Genomic DNA, 7,052 nt, shown 5'->3' with positions numbered 1-7,052 from the left:
GCATAACAGATGTGCATCCTGCATAGTTAATCTGTAATAAATATATTTGTAATAAACTATTGATATTTAACCTGCAGTAACCATCCTAATAAACATGATACATGGAAACGGCTATGGAGGAATGGGGTGAGAAGGAGGAAAGCAGTGGCCTGCTAGAAGGCAGTTTATTTATCCATCCACCACAGCCCTCACCTGCCCTGGCCACTGGCCTTGTTGCTATTTCAGTCCCCAAATCTCCAGCCCCGCGCTCTTACACAGCTCTATGATTTGATCCTAGTCCTGAGCCACACTGACACCTGGCCCCAGCCGTCCGTATGACTCGAGCAGGCTGTGCCATGCCAGGGCTGTTAATCCAGCTCCTGGTGCCCTCGGATGATGCTCTGTCTGCCCAAGAGTTTTGCAAAATGGATAAACATCCTCAGACCAGAAACCATGCCCATGGGGCAGAAAAAAAATGCAAGTTTTCTAAGATTATGGATCAACAGAGAGGCTCAAATGAGGAGATTTCAGCTTTTAACTCAGCGGAGGCAACCAAATGCCTTTGACATGTGAACCAGAGAGGAGCCTGGCTCCAAGCCATCCGAGGCAAAAGACTTGACCCGCAGTGCTGCTTAGACCCCCTGGGATACTCTCAAAGATGTATTTGTCATTCTTTGCATCACTTAAGGACTGAGGTTAGTCGCAACAAGCCAGCTCTAGCAGATAAGCACAAAATGTCCCTCCTCGTGCTAATCAAACGGGAGAGGAGCAGAGTAATTCCTCCCGTGTCCTCTCCTCCGGGTCCTGCCCCATTTGTTATATGGCCGCTCATACAGGCCCTGCAATCCTTCCTGTAGGCCACCATCTGATTCCCATATATCAGAGAGAGCCAAAGATCTTAACATGCAACTTTTAATTGAGCTGTATCATCTGCCACAAACATGAAATTAATGGTCCTACATCATAATCATAAATTCATACATAACCCCATGCACCAGCAAATAACTCTTTGCAGTGATACTACAATGGTAAGCTGATTTGCAAGAAGCACACGCTACCCAGGAATCCTAATTAACCAAATTAACACCATCACTTCAAATCATGTCCCAGCAGTAGGACATTTCCGATTGGCCTCAGGCTGAAGCAAAGCAGCCAAATGAAATCCTGACAGCATCTCCATGGGTCCGGCAAGCTAACCCTTTACTGAGGGAAATATCTGCTGCCCATCCGTGCACACAAGGAAGGGAGAAAAAAAATCTCACAAGCATTCGTGGGTACTGACCCAAGACGGACTCAAACACAGCGATGCTGTGCAGCAGAGGAACAGTTTGCATTTTCTCGTGCATTTCCCAAATTTAACCAGCAGCATCGGGAACCCCTTCCTGCCATGCTGGCTTGCTCCAGGGGGTTGTGACACTGCCATATCCCCTGGGGAGTGACAAATAGTGATTTGGATGAGCCCAGCAGTGGGTCTGGGGTCATGGAGCAGAGCTGGCCAGAGAAGCCAGTGTGGAGCAGTCTCCACAAACCCCAAACCCATCTCCCTGAACCCACTTGTTTGCATGGGTTTCCACTTGTGACTTGCCTGAGCTGTTCAGAGCTCAACACTTTTTTCCTCCCCCCCCCCCCCCCCGCTTCAGGATAGTCAGGTTTTTCTATTTCTGCCATGGGAAAAACAAGTGGCTATTCTGGGAGCATGTGGGATTCAAACCCACGACAGTCTCAGCACTCGCTGCATGAAGGATGAGGGATGTAAACCGTGTGCCAGAGGGATCCGTTCACATCTCTCTACACATTCAGCCCGGATGGTAGGGAGGCTCGGTCCCACCAGGGTCCTCACATTGGGTGCCTGAATGGCCTCAGCTCCCTGGGCACAGGGCACAGAACTCCCATCCCTGCTCTGAACCGATGCTCTAAAAGCTGGGATGGTGGGTTTGGACCAAGAGAAAAAGGAGGCTCCTACCAGAAGTGGGGTTCGAACCCACGCGGGCATGTGCCCATTGGATCTTAAGTCCAACGCCTTCACCACTCGGCCATCCTGGTGGGCTATCAGCTCTCCCCTGGCCCACCAGTTCCTCCCCTCCAGTGCTCACACCTACCTCACCACGTCCTGGAGGTTCCAACCCAAGACACTTCCCAAGCGCAGCAACACCTTCCCCTCCTCACCGCTTTCTTTTATGTCCCCAGCAAACTGGTGGAACGGCTCGTTGGGAGGCACCAGGTCTCGTGGGCCATGGAGGACAGCACAGCCCCCATGTGCCACACTAGATCCTCGTGCAAGGACCACAGTCAGCAGTGATAACACTGCCAGGGACCCTGGTGCAGGAGGAGCATCTCTGGATGGTCTCAGCCTGACCTCCCTGGGTGTCCAGGGGGAAGGGAGCAGCTCTGACAGCCCGACAGCCCTCAGTAAGACATGGTTAAAGCTCTGTCCTTGCACCGCGGGTCCCACTCCTCACCCCCTCCAGTTTGCATTTGGGCGTTTAGCTGGGAAAGACAATGGGGCAGGAGAGTCTCTCCTTTGGGGTGAGGTAGAGCTTTTTTTCTGCCATGTGGGAAAAAGAGAAAAAATTGTGTTGGATCCCAGAGGATTCAAACCCACAGCCCCCAGGTACCTCTGTGCAGGAGATCTTTAGCTCTTAAGCCACAGGAGCCTGACAATCTCTGTCTCTGATTTCAGCCACTCTCACTCTTCCCAGGCCAGCACTGTCACATAGAGATGCTACCACACGGAGAAACCTGGCCAGGCCTTTTCGACAGAGGATCCTGTCTGCTGGAGACATGCTTGGCCAGGCTGTCCTGGCACTGTCCTGCTGGAAGATGAGAGCAATTCCCTTCTTGCCTCCCCAGGGACTGCTCAGGACGATGCCCTGGGGGTAGCTGAGCTGCTTGGAGGGCTTGTGGCTGGCTGCTGCAGAGGTGAGGGGCACTGGACAGAAAAAAGAGAGTTTCCAGGTCTCAAAAGAGGGTGACACAGAGCTCCCCAGTCAGGAGGGCTCCTAATTCAGGAGCGTTAGGAAGCAAGGCAGAAGGACCCCAGGCATCCCACTGGAGGATACTGCAGGTCCTCAGCTCAGCACAGGGTTGAGCCAACCCACTCATATGCAAAAAAATCCTGCCAGGAGGGAAACTCACCCCCTTAGGTGCCCAGAGGGGACAGCAACTTTCCCTGCTTCCCTTTCCCCTTCACATCACAGCCCCAGCTATCTGCTGTGCTGGTCTGTGTGTGCAGAACCGCAGCTCAGCATCCCTGGATGCCTCCAGCTCAGCACCCGCATTAATATCAAATGAAGCCGTGCTCACCGAGGGTGCTGCGCTCGCCAGCTCCCGAGGAATCTGCTCCTAATGAGGGACTTCAAAGCATTAATGAGCTTGCAAAGCTCTCGTCTTCATTTACAGAGCTGGACCTCGCACGCTTGGCATTAAGACAGGGGTCACCCATCAGGCGAAGAGCATGCGTGTGCATGTCGGCGAATATAATATATTTGTCATCCTCTAAGAAGCAAAGATTAATCATGCCCTCTCTGAAAGGAAGCTTTTATGCCACATCTGCTCTTCACAGCATGGAGGGAAGGGACCTGCTCGCAAGACGTCCATGACCCAAGCTGCTCAGATCCCCGTAGCACCCAGTAAACCCAGCTTTGAAGTTAATATCCCACCTTAACCCTTTGGGTCCAGGCTGGGAAATGCTGCTTGAATTGGCAGCCTGAGGGATGAATAAAGTGGTGGAATTGCACCCCAGGGCAGGTTTGAGGCACACGAGGAGGGAGGGGTGTGGATGTGCAAGAGAGCAGTCTTGACTGATGCTTCCTGCTCTGTGGCATCCTCCCAGCACAGGCAAGGCATGGAAATGCTGGCCCAGAACAGGGCTGCAAAACGCATCCTCTGCTCTCTCCAAGGACCACTCTCCCCCAGCCACAACCTACTCCAAGCATCCCTGAACTCACCATAAATCTGTGTTGAAACAGCCTCCAGTGCCTGCCTGGCTGCCAGCCCAGTAGCACCCATTTTAGGAGCTGAACCTATCCATCCTGCTGAGCTGGGAGGAGGCCATGCCAGCAAACTGTGCTGAGGGACCAGCAGCCAGCCTGGGCACCAGCCTGCTGCTGGGCACTGCTTGCCCTTCCTCCCAGAGCCCCTCAGCTCCCTCAGCCTTTCCAGAGCCCTCTTGCTGCTGTCACCCTGGCTGGCATTTGTGCTGTGACAAGGACACTTGGATGAGGCACAGGGTAATGAGCTGGTTATTGCACCGCTGCTGATGAACCTTCAGGTCAATGTCCCCGTGCAGTCTGCAGTGGCACTGGTGTGGGGACAGCTCAGCTTCCCTCGCCTGGTTCAAACTTACCGTGACACATATCCAAGGGGGTTGCTGGCACAACTTGGCTGTATTTAAAACCGCAGCCCTGAGCAGATGCTTCCCAGGGTCTTCCATGGCTGTGCACCATCCACGAGGCTGCTCGGCTTCGCTTGCAAACCTGCACAGAGCGCTGGCTGGCACTTCACTGGCTCTGGAGTCAGCCTTGTCTCCAGGGAGGTTGTAACATCAGCTGAATTACCTGTAGCATCTTGGATGGCTCCTATGCAGTCCCAAGCCAGGCAGGCTGTACAGCGCTTGCAGCATCCCCATGAAGTGACAGTTTGAAGGTGACATGGTTACAGGCTCTCAGAACACATGTTCTGTAAGAGAAAGACATTAATAATGTCCTGAAGTCAGAAAAGTGTTATCCTTTGCTTCAGAAACACTTTGGCGATGTTAACTGGAAAGCAGTTTCTCCTCTCACCTTTTCTCCCTCCAGAAGAGATCTCCTGGCACTTGGTGTCTATCCAGTAGATCTGTGTTTAGTTTAAAGAGCCACTGGAGGCAACCACCACCCCACACATTAATACGGCACCTGGAGAGAGCCTGACTGGTAATTAAGAAAAAGAAAAAAAATCCCAAACTTTGAAGTTATGAGCAAGGCAGAGCAAAAATGACACTTTAAGAGACTTCAGGCCAAAACTTCTCCGCTTTACTGGTACAGGGGCAAAAATAATCTCTGCATCATCACTGTAGAAATTAGTTGTAAAAGAGAAATGGTAGGACAGGGTTCTCCTCTGTGGTCTTCTGTCCCGGGTTCAGCTGGGACAGGGTTAATTTTCACAGAAGCTGGGAGCTGGGCATAGCCAAGGGGATATTCCATACCGTGCTGACCGGGATATAGGGGGAAGCCAGCCGGGAGAGGGGTGGGGGTTTTGGGGTGGCATTTAGATGGTGAGATGTGTTCCATTGTGTGTTCCTTTTATAATACTGTTTGTTGTTGTTACCTTCTCTTTTTCTCGTCTAATTAAAATCTGTCATTACCTCAACTCACGAAGTTCCACTTATTTTATCTATTCTATTCTATTCTATTCTTTCCCCCATTACCAGGAGGGGGAAGGAGGGAGAAGGGAGCAACCACGTGGCACTGGTCAGCGTGCAGTTGCTGCTCAGTCCTTACCCACGACATCTTCTTACACCCTTCCCCTGCTACGAGAGCAGTTCAGTGTGTGGGTTATGACCATCACTAGCACTAAAGGACCTGAACATTTGCCACAGATCTGCCCTACCAGGATCATCATAGGTTAAGTGAGAGATGACAGCTTGGCTCCACTTTGTGCAGCAGGCTTTGGAGGGGGGCATGGGGAGGGAAGTCGTTCTGCTTATAGCACCAAGGCTCCTGTATTGTGTTCATGTAGCAGTTAATGGGGGAAGCTCTTGGGACTTTTTCAGGTTTTAAACACACTATTGATGTCCCACGTGTAACTGCAAACTACCACATTTTGAGAGTAGCTGGAGATCATTGACAAAAAGAAGAGTCGAACAGGGCAGCATTGCTATTTAACTAGTCCTCAGTAGGTTTAAGAATAAACAGGCAAGTAAGCACAGAAGATCACTCCTCCTTCCTATCTTTCCTCCCTCTTGAGAGGCAGTTCAGGAAATCAAGCCAGTCTCACTTCGTATTCAGAGGGTTTTCTTTACCGAACAGCTAGAAAATACATATTGTATTCCTATGGGTGAAAGCTTATACTCTGCAGAATTTGACATGATGCCCCGCTGCTTGTTGGCTCAAGTCAGCCCCTGTGGAACTACAAACCTTATGGTCCTCTATAGCTCAAGAGAAAAGTTTTTCCATGAAGCTTGCAAATACTGGTATTTGGCCAGAAAACCAAAGACCACTTACTGTGGGCACGCAGACTGGATTAAAAACCAGTGGAGTTGTGCAATTACAGGAGGTTATTTATCCCAGAGGGAAAATATGTTTTCTTTGTTGAGTAAGTTCTTTCAAAAAAAACCCAACAAAACCCCCATCAAACCAAAAGCAATGCAGCTACCAGAGCTAAAGTAGTAAGTCACAGAAAATAATGGATTTGTCTACTTTCTCCTGCTCGGGAATGGTGTCCCAGCTGTTTACAATTATCCACAAGCATTACTAGTCTAAATTATTCTCCCAGCTATTTTCCACAAATATTTCTTGGACAACAGACAGTTTCTCAAAAAATTAATCTTGAGGATTCAAAGTATCTAGGCTTCACACCATTGTTTCTGCTTTGGTTCTGAATGGGCCCATAAGGAGATGTCTGGAGTGAATGGTGATGGTGGTTCAGTATTTCAAAGTCATCACCTACCCACATCAATTATTCCCATAGATGTTCTGGACAGGATACACATGCTCATAGCTCGTCAGGACTTTACTTTTGTTCGATCTGGGCTAGATTTTGTGAAAGATAGCATCACAGACCCTTCTCTCCCTGTTGCTGTTCCACACCTCTTCCAAACACCATCACTTACACCACAGAGAAACCGAGTCACAGACGTGCAGCAAAGAAAGCTCAAGAACACGCTGAGGGTCACAGTGCTGTGATACTGATGCCTTGGATGCTGAGTGCCCAAATCATGGAGTCATGAAAGGCCCTGATGTACATGAGATGTTCAATGAACGTCCATCTATTTTTGCTTAATGTATTCAGCCAGAGTTTTGCTACGGTCATTGCAGAGAGGGGAACCTGGCTGATCCTGACTTGAGGCACATCATCACTGACAGCCCCACTCCCCA

At 50.2% G+C, this 7,052-nt stretch overlaps 1 non-coding gene across 1 annotated transcript; it reads right to left on the bottom strand.

Moving 5' to 3' along the window:
- Nucleotides 1-1,939: 1,939 nt before the first annotated feature.
- On the bottom strand, nucleotides 1,940-2,022 carry TRNAL-UAA. The gene has a single exon. It is a non-coding gene; the product is annotated as a tRNA-Leu (tRNA).
- Nucleotides 2,023-7,052: the final 5,030 nt, after the last annotated feature.

This window comes from Pterocles gutturalis, unplaced genomic scaffold, assembly GCF_000699245.1.
Source record: "Pterocles gutturalis isolate BGI_N339 unplaced genomic scaffold, ASM69924v1 scaffold23674, whole genome shotgun sequence".
NCBI lineage: Eukaryota > Metazoa > Chordata > Aves > Pterocliformes > Pteroclidae > Pterocles > Pterocles gutturalis.
This window is presented reverse-complemented; position numbering and strand designations above follow the sequence as displayed.